Below are 14,663 nucleotides of genomic sequence, written 5' to 3'. Positions count from 1 at the left end.
TAGCCGTGTAGATATTTCCATATTTATAAAGATAGCGCTGTAGATATTTCCATGTTTATACAGATAGCGGTGCAGACAGTTCCATGTTTATACAGATCGTGGTGTAGATATTTCCATGTTTATACAGATGGAGGTGTAGATATTTCCATGTTTATACAGATGACTGTGTAGAAATATCCATGTTTTTACATGTGGCGGTGTAGATATTTCCATGTTTATACAGATAGCGATGTGGCTATTTCCATGTTTATACAGATAAAGATGTAGCTATTTCCATATTTATAGAGATGGCTGTGTAGAAGTTTCCATGTTTATACAGATGGCGGTGTAGGTATTTCCATGTTTATACCGATGGTGGAGTAGATATTTCCATGTTTATACAAATGACTGTGTAGGTATTTCCATGTTTATACAGATGGCGGTGTAGATATTTCCATGTTTATACAAATAGCGGCGTAGATATTTCCACGTTTATACAGATAGCGGTGTAGGTATTTCCATGTTTATACACATAGCGGTGTAGGTATTTCCATGTTTATAGAGATAGCCGTGTAGATATTTCCATGTTTATACAGATGGCGGTGTAGATATTTCCATGTGTATACAGATGGCAGTGTAGATATTTACATGTTTGTACAGATGGAGGTGAAGATGTTTCCATGTTTATACACATGACTGTGTAGATATTTCCATGTTTATATAGATGGCGGTGTAGATATTACCTTGTTTATGTATATGGCAGTGTAGATATTTCCATGTTTATAGCGATGGCGGTGTAGATAATTCCACATTAATAGAGATTGCAGTGTAGATATTTCCATGTTTTTAGAGATAGCGGTGTAGGTATTTCCATGTTTATACAGATAGCGGTGTAGATATGACCATCTTTATACAAATAGCGGTGTTTTTATTTCCATGTTTACACGGATAACGGTGTAGGGATTTCCATGTTTGTAGAGATAGCGGTGTAGGCATTTCCATGTTTATACAGATGGCTGTGTAGATGTTTCCATGTGTATACACATGGCATTGTACATATTTCCATGTTTATACACGTGGAGGTGTAGATATTTCCATGTTTATACAGATGACTGTGTAGAAATTTCCATGTTTTTACAGATGGTGGTGTAGATATTTCCATGTTTACACAGATAGCCGTGTGGCTATTTCCATGTTTATTCAGATAGCGGTGTAGCTATTTCCGTGTTTATAGACATGGCTGTGTAAATATTTCTATGTTTATACACATGGCAGGGTAGATATTTCCATGTTTATACTGATGGTGGGGTAGATATTTCCATGTTAATACTGATGACTGTGTACCCTTTTCTATGTTTATACAGATGGCGGTGTAGATATATCCATGTTTATAGAGATAGCCGTGTAGATATTTCCATGTTTATACAGATAGCGGTGTAGACATTTCCATGTTTATAGAGATAGCCGTGTAGATATTTCCATATTTATAAAGATAGCGCTGTAGATATTTCCATGTTTATACAGATAGCGGTGCAGACATTTCCATGTTTATACAGATCGTGGTGTAGATATTTCCATGTTTATACAGATGGAGGTGTAGATATTTCCATGTTTATACAGATGACTGTGTAGAAATATCCATGTTTTTACATGTGGCGGTGTAGATATTTCCATGTTTATACAGATAGCGATGTGGCTATTTCCATGTTTATACAGATAAAGATGTAGCTATTTCCATATTTATAGAGATGGCTGTGTAGATGTTTCCATGTTTATACAGATGGCGGTGTAGGTATTTCCATGTTTATACCGATGGTGGGGTAGATATTTCCATGTTTATACAAATGACTGTGTAGGTATTTCCATGTTTATACAGATGCCGGTGTAGATATTTCCATGTTTATACAAATAGCGGCATAGATATTTCCACGTTTATACAGATAGCGGTGTAGGTATTTCCATGTTTATACACATATCGGTGTAGGTATTTCCATGTTTATAGAGATAGCCGTGTAGATATTTCCATGTTTATACAGATGGCGGTGTAGATATTTCCATGTGTATACAGATGGCAGTGTAGATATTTCCATGTTTGTACAAATGGAGGTGAAGATGTTTCCATGTTTATACACATGACTGTGTAGATATTTCCATGTTTATATAGATGGCGGTGTAGATATTACCTTGTTAATGTATATGGCAGTGTAGATATTTCCATGTTTATAGCGATGGCGGTGTAGATAATTCCACATTAATAGAGATTGCAGTGTAGATATTTCCATGTTTTTAGAGATAGCGGTGTAGGTATTTCCATGTTTATACAGATAGCGGTGTAGATATTACCATCTTTATACAAATAGCGGTGTTTTTATTTCCGTGTTTATACGGATAGCGGTGTAGGTATTTCCATGTTTGTAGAGATAGCGGTGTAGACATTTCCATGTTTATACAGATGGCTGTGTAGATGTTTCCATGTGTATACACATGGCAGTGTACATATTTCCATGTTTATACAGTTGGAGGTGTAGATATTTCCATGTTTATACAGATGACTGTGTGGAAATTTCCATGTTTTTACAGATGGTGGTGTAGATATTTCCATGTTTATACAGATAGCGGTGTGGCTATTTCCATGTTTATGCAGATAGCGTTGTAGACATTTCCTTGTTTATAGAGATGGCTGTGTAAATATTTCCATGTTTATACACATGGCAGGGTAGATATTTCCATGTTTATACTGATGGTGGGGTAGATATTTCCATGTTAATACAGATGACTGTGTACCTTTTTCTATGTTTATACAGATGGCGGTGTAGATATTTCCATGTTTATAGAGATAGCCGTGTAGATATTTCCATGTTTATACAGAGCGGTGTAGACATTTCCATGTTTATGGAGATAGCCGTGTAGATATTTCCATATTTATAAAGATAGCGCTGTAGATATTTCCATGTTTATACAGATAGCGGTGCAGACAGTTCCATGTTTATACAGATCGTGGTGTAGATATTTCCATGTTTATACAGATGGAGGTGTAGATATTTCCATGTTTATACAGATGACTGTGTAGAAATATCCATGTTTTTACATGTGGCGGTGTAGATATTTCCATGTTTATACAGATAGCGATGTGGCTATTTCCATGTTTATACAGATAAAGATGTAGCTATTTCCATATTTATAGAGATGGCTGTGTAGAAGTTTCCATGTTTATACAGATGGCGGTGTAGGTATTTCCATGTTTATACCGATGGTGGAGTAGATATTTCCATGTTTATACAAATGACTGTGTAGGTATTTCCATGTTTATACAGATGGCGGTGTAGATATTTCCATGTTTATACAAATAGCGGCGTAGATATTTCCACGTTTATACAGATAGCGGTGTAGGTATTTCCATGTTTATACACATAGCGGTGTAGGTATTTCCATGTTTATAGAGATAGCCGTGTAGATATTTCCATGTTTATACAGATGGCGGTGTAGATATTTCCATGTGTATACAGATGGCAGTGTAGATATTTACATGTTTGTACAGATGGAGGTGAAGATGTTTCCATGTTTATACACATGACTGTGTAGATATTTCCATGTTTATATAGATGGCGGTGTAGATATTACCTTGTTTATGTATATGGCAGTGTAGATATTTCCATGTTTATAGCGATGGCGGTGTAGATAATTCCACATTAATAGAGATTGCAGTGTAGATATTTCCATGTTTTTAGAGATAGCGGTGTAGGTATTTCCATGTTTATACAGATAGCGGTGTAGATATGACCATCTTTATACAAATAGCGGTGTTTTTATTTCCATGTTTACACGGATAACGGTGTAGGGATTTCCATGTTTGTAGAGATAGCGGTGTAGGCATTTCCATGTTTATACAGATGGCTGTGTAGATGTTTCCATGTGTATACACATGGCATTGTACATATTTCCATGTTTATACACGTGGAGGTGTAGATATTTCCATGTTTATACAGATGACTGTGTAGAAATTTCCATGTTTTTACAGATGGTGGTGTAGATATTTCCATGTTTACACAGATAGCCGTGTGGCTATTTCCATGTTTATTCAGATAGCGGTGTAGCTATTTCCGTGTTTATAGACATGGCTGTGTAAATATTTCTATGTTTATACACATGGCAGGGTAGATATTTCCATGTTTATACTGATGGTGGGGTAGATATTTCCATGTTAATACTGATGACTGTGTACCCTTTTCTATGTTTATACAGATGGCGGTGTAGATATATCCATGTTTATAGAGATAGCCGTGTAGATATTTCCATGTTTATACAGATAGCGGTGTAGACATTTCCATGTTTATAGAGATAGCCGTGTAGATATTTCCATATTTATAAAGATAGCGCTGTAGATATTTCCATGTTTATACAGATAGCGGTGCAGACATTTCCATGTTTATACAGATCGTGGTGTAGATATTTCCATGTTTATGCAGATAGCAGTGTAGATATTTCCATGTTTATACAGGTAACGGTGTAGATATATCCATGTTTACACAGATTGCGGTGTAGATATTTCCATCTTTCTACAGATGGCAGTGTAGATATTTCTATGTTTATACAGATGGCGTTGTAGTTATTTCCATGTTTATACAGATGGCGGTGTAGAAATTTCCTCATTTATGTAGATGGCGGTGCAGATATTTCCATGATTATACAGATAGCGGAGTAGATATTTCCATGTTTATACAGATGCCGATGTAGATATTTCCATGTTTATAAAGATAGCGTTGTAGATAGTTCCCTGTTTATACAGATAGCGGTGGAGTTGTTTCCATGTTTATACGGATGGCGATGTAGATATTTCCATGTTTATACAGATAGCGGTGTAGATATTTGCATGTTTATACAGATAGCGGTGTAGGTATTTCTATGTTTATTTAGATAGCGGTGTAGATATTTCCATGTTTATACAGATAGCGGTGTAGATATTTCCAAGTTTATTCAGATAGTGTTGTAGATATTTCCAGGTTTATACAGATAGCGGTGTAGGTATTACCATCTTTATACAGATGACGGTGTATATATTTCCATGCTTATACAAATGAATGTGTAGATATTTCCACGTTTATACAGATGGCGGTGTAGATATTTCCATGTTTATAGAGATAGCAGTGTAGTTCTTTCTATGTTTATACAGATAGCAGTGTACGGATTTCCAAGTGTATACACATATCGGTGTAGGTATTTTCATGTTTATAGAGATAGCCGTGTAGATATTTCCATGTTTATATAGATGGCGGTGTAGATATTTCCATGTGTATACAGATGGCAGTGTAGATATTTCCATGTTTGTACAGATGGAGGTGAAAATGTTTCCATGTTTATACACATGACGGTGTAGATATTTCCATGTTTATATAGATGGCGGTGTAGATGTTACCTTGTTTATGTATATGGCAGTGTAGATATTTCCATGTTTACCGCGATGGCGTTGTTGATATTTCCACGTTTATAGAGATTGCGGTGTAGATATTTCCATATTTTTAGAGATAGCGGTGTAGGTATTTCCATGTTTATACAGATAGCGGTGTGGCTATTTCCATTTTTATACAGATAGCGGTGTAGCTATTTCCATGTTTATAGAGATGGCTGTGTAGATATTTCCATGTTTATACCTATGTCAGTGTAGATATTTCCATTATTATACAGATGCTGGTGTAGGTATATCCATGTTTATAGAGATGACTGTGTAGGTATTTCCAGGTTTATACAGATGGCGGTGTAGATATTTCCATGTTTACATAGATGGCGATGTAGATATTTCCTTGTTTATAGAGATAGCGTGCTAGGTATTCCCATGTTTATACAGATAGCTGTGTACGTATTTCCATGTTTATACAGATAGCGGTGTTGCTATTTCCATGTTTATACAGATAGCTGTGTAGATATTTCCATGTTTGTACAGCTCGCGGTGTATATATTTACATCTTTATACAGATGGCAGTGTAGATATTTCCATGTTTATACAGATGGCGGTGTAGATAGTTCCATGTTTATGGAGATGGCAGTGTAGATATTTTCATGTTTATAGAGATGGCGGTGTAGTTATTTCCATGTTTGTAGAGATAGTGGTGTAGATATTTCCATGTTTATAGAGATAGCGGTGTTGGTATTTCCATGTTTATAGAGATACCAGTGTAGATATTACCATGTTTATTGAGATAGCGGTGCAGATATTTCCATGTTTATAGAGATAATGGTGTAGATATTTCCTTGTTTATACAGATGGCTGTGTAGATATTTCCATGTGTATACAGATGGCAGTGTTGTTATTTCCAAGTTTATACAGCTGGCAGTGTAGATATTTACATCTTTATACAGATGGCAGTGTAGATATTTCCATGTTTATACAGATGGCGGTGTAGTTATTTCCATGTTTATAGAGATGGCTGTGTAGATATTTCCATGTTTATACCTATGGCAGTGTAGATATTTCCATTATTATACAGATGCTGGTGTAGGTATTTCCATGTTTATAGAGATGACTGTGTACGTATTTCCAGATTTATACAGATGGCGGCACAGGTTTTTCCATCTTTATAAAGATAGCCATGTAGGTATTTCCATGTTTATACAGATAGCGGTGTAGATATTTCCATGTTTATAGAGATAGCTTTGTAGATATTTCCATGTTTATACAGATAGCGGTGTAGATATTTCCATGTTTATACAGATCGCGGTGTAGATATTTCCATGTTTATACAGATCGCGGTGTTGATATTTCCATGTTTATACAGATAGCGGTGTAGATATTTCCATGTTTTTACAGATATTGGTGTAGATATTTCCATGTTTACACAGATTGCGGTGTAGATATTTCCATCTTTCTACAGATGGTATTGTACATATTTCCATGTTTATACAGATGGCGGTGTAGATATTTCCATGTTTATATAGATGGTGGTGTAGATATTTCTATGTTTATAGAGATGGCGTTGTATATATTTCCATTTTTATAGAGATAGCGGTGTAGATATTTCCATGTTTATACAGATAGCGGTGTAGATATTTCCATGTTTATACAGCTCGTGGTGTAGATATTTCCATCTTTATACAGATAGCGGTGTAGATATTTCCATGTTTATACAGATCATGGTGTAGATATTTACATGTTTATACAGATAGCGGTGTAGAAATTTCCATGCTTATGCAGATCGCGGTGTAGATATTCCCATCTTTCTACAGATGGCGGTGTAGATATATCCATGTTTATACAGATCGTGGTGTAGATATTTCCATGTTTATATAGATGGCGATGTAGATATTTCCTTGTTTATAGAGATAGCGTTTTAGGTATTTCCATGTTTATACAGATAGCTGTGTAGATATTTCCATGTTTATACAGCTCGCGGTGTATATATTTACGTCTTTATACAGATGGCAGGGTAGATATTTCCATGTTTACACAGATGGCGGTGTAGATAGTTCCATGTTTATTGAGATGGCAGTGTAGATATTTTCATGTTTATAGAGATGGCGGTGTAGTTATTTCCATGTTTGTAGAGATACTGGTGTAGATATTTCCATGTTTATAGGGATAGTGGTGTTGGTATTTCCATGTTTATAAAGATACCAGGGTGGATATTTCCATGTTTATAGAGATAGCGGTGCAGGTATTTCCATGTTTATAGAGATAATTGTGTAGATATTTCCATGTTTATACAGATGGCTGTGTAGATATTTGCATGTGTATACAGATGGCAGTGTAGGTATTTCCAAGTTTACACAGATTGTAGTGTAGATCCTTCTTTGTTTATACACTTGACTTTGAAGATATTACCAAGCTTTTACAGATGGCGGTGTGGATATTTCCATGTTTATAGAGACAGCGGTGAAGGTATTTCCATGTTTATACAGACGGCGGTGTAGATATTTCCATGTTTATACAGATAGCGGTGTAGATATTTCCATGTTTATACAGACAGCATTGTAGTTTTTTCCATGTTTATAGAGATAACAGTGTAGATACTTCCATGTTTATACTGATGGAGGTATAGATATTTCCATGTATATACAGATGACTGTGTACATATTTCCATGTTTTTACAGATGACGGTTTAGATATTCCCATGTTTATACAGATGGCAGTGTGGATATTTCCATGATTATAGACATGACGGTGTAGATATTTCCATATTTATACAGATGGTGGTGAAGATATTTAGATGTTTATGCAGATGGCGGAGTAAATGTTTCCAAGTTTACAGAGATAGCGGTGTAGATATTTCCATATTTATACAGAAATTGGTGTAGAAATTTCCATGTTTATACAAACGACTGTGAAGATATTTCCACGTTCATACAGATGGCGGTGTAGATATTTCCATGTTTATAGAGATAGCGGTGTAGAAACTTCCATGTTTACACAAATAGCGGTGTAGATATTTCCATGTTTACACAGATTGCCGTGTAGATATTCCCATGTTCATATAGATAGCGTTGGAGATATTTCCATGTTTATACAGATAGCGGTGTAGATATTTCCATGTTTATACAGATAGCGGTGTAGATATTTCCATGTTTACAGATATAGCGGTGTAAATATTTCCATGTTTATACAGATGACAGTGTAGATGTTTCCATGTGTACTCAGATGGCAGTGTAGATATTTCCATGTTTATAGAGATGGTGGTGTAGATATTTCCATGTTTATACACATAACGGTGTGGCTATTTCCATGGTTATACAGATAGCGGTGTAGCTATTTCCATGTTTGTAGAGATGTCTGTGTAGTTATTTCCATGTTTACATAGATGGCAGTGTAGATATTTCCATGTTTATTCAGATGGTGGTGTAGGTATTTCCATGTGAATACAGATGACTTTCTAGGTAATTCCATGTTAATACAGATGGTGGCATAGATATTTCCATGTTTATAGAGATAGCCGTGTAGGTATTTCCATGTTTATACAGATAGCGGTGTAGACATTTCCATGTTTATAGAGATAGCGGTGTAGGTATTTCCATATTTATAAAGATAGCAGTGTAGATATTTCCATGTTTATACAGATATCGGGGCAGATATTTCCATGTTTATACAGGTAGCGGTGTAGATATTTCCATGTTTATACAGGTAGCGGTGTAGATATTTCCATCTTTACACAGATCGCGTGGTAGTTATTTCCATCTTTCTACAGATGACATTGTAGATGTTTCCTTGTTTATAGAGATAGCGTGTTAGGTATTTCCGTGTTTATACAGATGGCGGTGTAGATATTTCCATGTTTATACAGATAGCGGTGTAGATATTTCCATGTTTCTACAGATAGCAGTGTAGATATTTCCATTATTATACAGATAGCGGTGGAGATATTTCCATGTTTATACAGATAGCGGTGTAGATATTTCCATGTTTATACAGATAGCGGTGTAGGTATTTCCATGCTTAAAGAGATAGTCGTGTAGATATTTCCATGTTTATACAGATGGCTGTGTAGTTATTTCCTTGTGTATACAGATGGCAGTGTAGATAAGTCCATGTTTATATAGATGGTGGTGTAGATTTTTCCATGGTTGTACACATGATAGTGTAGATATTTCCATGATTATACAGATAGCGGTGTAGCTATTTCCATGTTTATAGTTATGGCAGTGTAGATATTTCCATATTTACATAGATGGCAGTGTAGATATTTCCATGTTTATACAGATAGTGGTGTAGATATTTACATGTTTATAAAGATGACTGTCTAGTTATTTCCATGTTTATACAGATGGCGGTGTAGATATTTCCATGTTTTTGAGATAGCCATGTAGATATTTCCATCTTTATACAGATAGCGGTGTAGGCATTTCCATGTTAATAGGGATAGCGGTAAAGATATTTCCATATTTATACAGATAGCGGTGTAGATAATTCCATGTTTATAGAGATAGCGGTGAAAATATTTTCATGTTTATACAGAAAGCGGTGTAGATATTTCCATATTTAACAGATAGCTGTGCCGATATTTCCATGTTTATATAGACAGCGGTGGAGATATTTCCAAGTTTATACATACAGTGGAGTAGATATTTCCATGTTTATACAGATAGTGGTGAAGATATTTACATGTTTACACAGATAGCGGTGTAGGTATTTCCATGTTTATAGAGACAAATGGTGTAGATATTTTAATGTTTATACTGATTGAGGTGTATATATTTACATGTTTATACAGATGACTGTGTACACATTTCCACGTTTTTACAGATGGCGGTGTAGATATTTCCATGTTCACACAGATGGCAGTGTGGATATTTCCATGATTATACAGATGGCGGAGTTGATATTTCCATGTTTATACAGATGGCGGTGTAGTTATTTCCATGTATATAAAGATGGCGGTGTAGATACTTAGATGTTTATGCAGCTGACGGTGTAGATATTTCCAAGTTCATAGAGATAGCGTTGTAGCTATTTCCATATTTATAGAGAAAGCGGTGTAGATATTTCCATGTTTATACAGATGAATGTGTAGATATTTCACCGTTTATTCAGATGGCGGTGTAGATATTTCCATGTTTATAGAGATAGCGGTGTAGTTATTTCTATGTTTATACATATAGCGGGGAAGATATTTCCATGTGTCTACAGATTGCGGTGTATATATTTCCATGTTTATATAGCAAGCGGTGTAATTATTTCCATGTTTATAGAGATAGCGGTGTAGATATTTCCATGTTTATACAGCTCGCAGTGTAGATATTTACATCTTAATGCGGATGGCAGTGTAGATATTTCCATGTTTTTACAGATGGCAATGTAGATAGGTCCATGTTTATGGAGATGGCAGTGTAGATATTTACATGTTTATAGAGATGGCGGTGTGGATATTTCCATGTTTATAGAGATAGTGGTGTAAATATTTCGATGTTTATAGAGATAGCGGTGTAGGTAATTCCATGTTTATAGAGATAGCGGTGTAGTAATTTCCATGTTGATACAGATGGTGGTGTAGATATTTCCATGTTTATACAGTTGACTGTGTAGATATTTCCATGTTTTTAGAGATGGCGGTGTAGATATTTCCATATTTATACAGAAATCGGAGTAGATATTTCCATGTTTATACAAATGACTGTGTAGATATTTCCACGTTTATACAGATGGCGCTGTAGATATTTCCATGTTTATAGAGATAGCGGTGTAGTTATTTCTATGTTTATACAGATAGCGATGTAGATATTTCCATGTTTATAGAGATAGCGGTGTAGTTATTTCCATATTTATACATATAGCAGTGTAGAAATTTCCATGTTTAGACAAATAGCAGTGTAGATATTTCCATGTTTATACAGATAGCCGTGTAGATATTTCCATGTTTATATAGATAGCGGGGGAGATATTTCCATGTTTATAAAGATAGCGGTATAGTTATTTCCATGTTTATACAGATGGCGGTGGAGAAATTTCCATGTTTATAGAGATAGCGTTGTAGATATTTCCATGTTTATACAGATGGTGGTGTAGATGTTTCCATGTGTATACACATGGCTGTGTAGATATTTCCATGTTTATACAGATGGAGGTGTAGTCATTTCCATGTTTGTAGAGATAGCCGTGTAGATATTTCCATGTTTATATAGATAGCGGGGGAGATATTTCCATGTTTATACAGATAGCGGTATAGTTATTTCCATGTTTATACAGATGGCGGTGGAGATATTTCCATGTTTATAGAGATAGCGTTGTAGATATTTCCATGTTTATACAGAAGGTGGTGTAGATGTTTCCATGTGTATACACATGGCTGTGTAGATATTTCCATGTTTATACAGATGGAGGTGTAGTCATTTCCATGTTTGTAGGGATAGCCGTGTAGATATTTCCATGTTTATATAGATAGCGGGGGAGATATTTCCATGTTTATACAGATAGCGTTATAGTTATTTCTATGTTTATACAGATGGCGGTGGAGATACTTCCATGTTTATACACATAGCGGTATAGTTATTTCTATGTTTATACAGATGGCGGTGGAGATATTTCCATGTTTATACAGATGGAGGTGTAGGTATTTCCATGTTTATACAGATGACAGTGTAGATATTTCCATGTTTTTACAGATGGAGGTGTAGCTATTTCCATGTTTATACAAATGACAGTGTCGATATTTCCATGTTTTTACAGATGGCGGTGTAGATATTTCCATGTTTATACAGATGGCAGGGTTGATATTTCCATGTTTGTGCAGATAATGTTGTAGATATTTCCATGTTTATACAGATAGCGGTGTAAAATATTTCCCTGTTTATTCAGATGGTGGTGTAGATACTTCCATTTTTATACTGGTAGCGGTGTAATTTCCATGTTTATACAGATAGCGGTGTAGATATTTCCATGTATTTACAGATGGCGGTGTAGATATTTCCATGTTTATGCAGATAGCGGTGTGGCTATTTCCATGGTGTAGATATTTCCATATTTATAGAGATAATGGTGTAGATATTTCCATGTTTATAGACATAGCGGTGTAGATATTTCCATATTTGCACAAATAGCGTTGTAGATATTTCCATCTTTACACAGACAGCGGTGTACATATTTCCATGTTTCCACAGATAGCGGTGTAGATATTTCCATGTTAACACAGATAGTTTTGTTGATATTTCCATGTTTATACAGATTGCAGTATAGATATTTCCATGTTTATAAAGATTGTGGTGCAGATATTTCCATGTTTATACAGATAGCGGTGGAGATATTTCCATGTTTATACAGATAGCGATGTAGATATTTCCATGTTTATACAGATAGTGGTGGATATATTTCCATGTTTATACAGATGGTGGTGTAGGTATTTCCAAGGTTGTAGAGATAGCCATGTAGATATTTCCATGTTTATAGAGATAGCAGTGTAGATTTTCCATGTTTGTACAGATTGCGGTGTGGATATTTCCATGTTTATAAAGATAGCCTTGTAGATATTTGCATGTTTATAAAGATTGCGGTGCAGATATTTCCATGTTTATACAGATAGCGGTAAGATATTTCCATGTTTATACAGTTAGCGAAGTAGATATTTCCATGTTTATACAGATAGCGGTGGATATATTTCCATGTTTATACAGATAGTGGGGTAGATATTTCCATGTTTATACAGATAGCGATGTACATATTTCCATGAGTATGCAGATAGCAGTGGAGATATTTCCATGTTTATACAGATAGCGGGAGAGATATTTCCATGTTTATACAGATGGCGGTGTAGATATTTCCAAGTTTATACAAATCGTGGTGTATGTATTTCCATGTTTATTCAGATAGCGATGTAGATATTTCCATGTTTATACCGATAGCGTTATAGGTATTTCCATGTTTATAGAGATAGCGGTGTAGATAATTCCATGTTTATACAGATGGCGGTGAAGATATTTCCATGTGTATACGGATGGCAGTGTAGATATTTCCATGTGTATACAGATGGAGGTGTAGATATTTCCATGTTTATATAGATGACTTTGAAGATATTTCCATATTTTTACAGATGGTGTTGTAGATATTTCCATGTTTATAGATATTGCTTTGTAGATATTTGCATGTTTATACAGATGGCAGTGTGGATATTTCCATGTTTATACAGATAGTGTTGTAGCTATTTGCATGTTTATAGAGATGGCTCTGTAGGTATTTCCATGTTTATACAGATGGTGGTGTAGATATTTCCATGTTTGTAGAGATAGCCACGTAGATATTTCTAGGTTTATACAGATAGCGGTGTAGACATTTTCATGTGTATAGAGATAGCAGTGTATATATTTCCATATTTATACAGATAGCGGTGTGTATATTTCCATGTTTATACAGGTAGCCGTGGAGATATTTCCATGTTTATACAGATGGTGGTGAAGATATTTCCATGTTTACACAGATAGCGTTTTAGATATTTCCATGTTTATACAGATAGCGGTGTACATATTTCCATGTTTATACAGATAATGGCTTAGATCTTTCCATGTTTATACAGATACCAGTGGAGATATTTCCATGTTTATACAGATACCGGTGCAGATATTTCCATGTTTATAGAGATAGCGGTGTAAATATTTCCATGTTTGCACAGATTGCCGTGCAGATATTTCCATCTTTACAAAAATAGCGGTGTGGATATTTCCATGTTTTCACTATTAGCTGTGTAGACATTTCCATGTTTACACATGTAGCGTTGTAGATATTTCCATGTTTATACTGATAGCGGTATAGATATTTCCAAGACTATACAGATAGCTGTGTAGATGTCACCATGTTTATACAGATGATTGTGTAGGTATTTTCATGTTTATACAGATTGTGGTGTAGATATTTCCATGTTTTTACAGATGGCAGCGTAGATATTTCCATGTATGTAGAGATAGCGGTGTGGATATTTCCATGTTTATACAGACAGTGGTGTAGATATTACCATGTTTAGACAGATAGCGGTTTAGATATTTCCATCTTTGCACAGATTGCGGTGTAGATATTTCCATCTTTACAAAGATAGCGGTGTAGATATTTCCATGTATACACAGATTGCGGTGTAGATATTTCCATGTTTACACAGATAGTGGCGTATATGTTTCCATGCTTATACAGATAACTGTGTAGGTATTTCCATGTTTATACAGATGGCAGTGTAGATAATTCTATGTTTATACAGAGGGCGGTGCACATATTTTCATGTTTATAC

Source organism: Pan troglodytes, chromosome 14 (genome assembly GCF_028858775.2).
Source record: "Pan troglodytes isolate AG18354 chromosome 14, NHGRI_mPanTro3-v2.0_pri, whole genome shotgun sequence".
Lineage (NCBI taxonomy): Eukaryota > Metazoa > Chordata > Mammalia > Primates > Hominidae > Pan > Pan troglodytes.
This window is presented reverse-complemented; position numbering follows the sequence as displayed.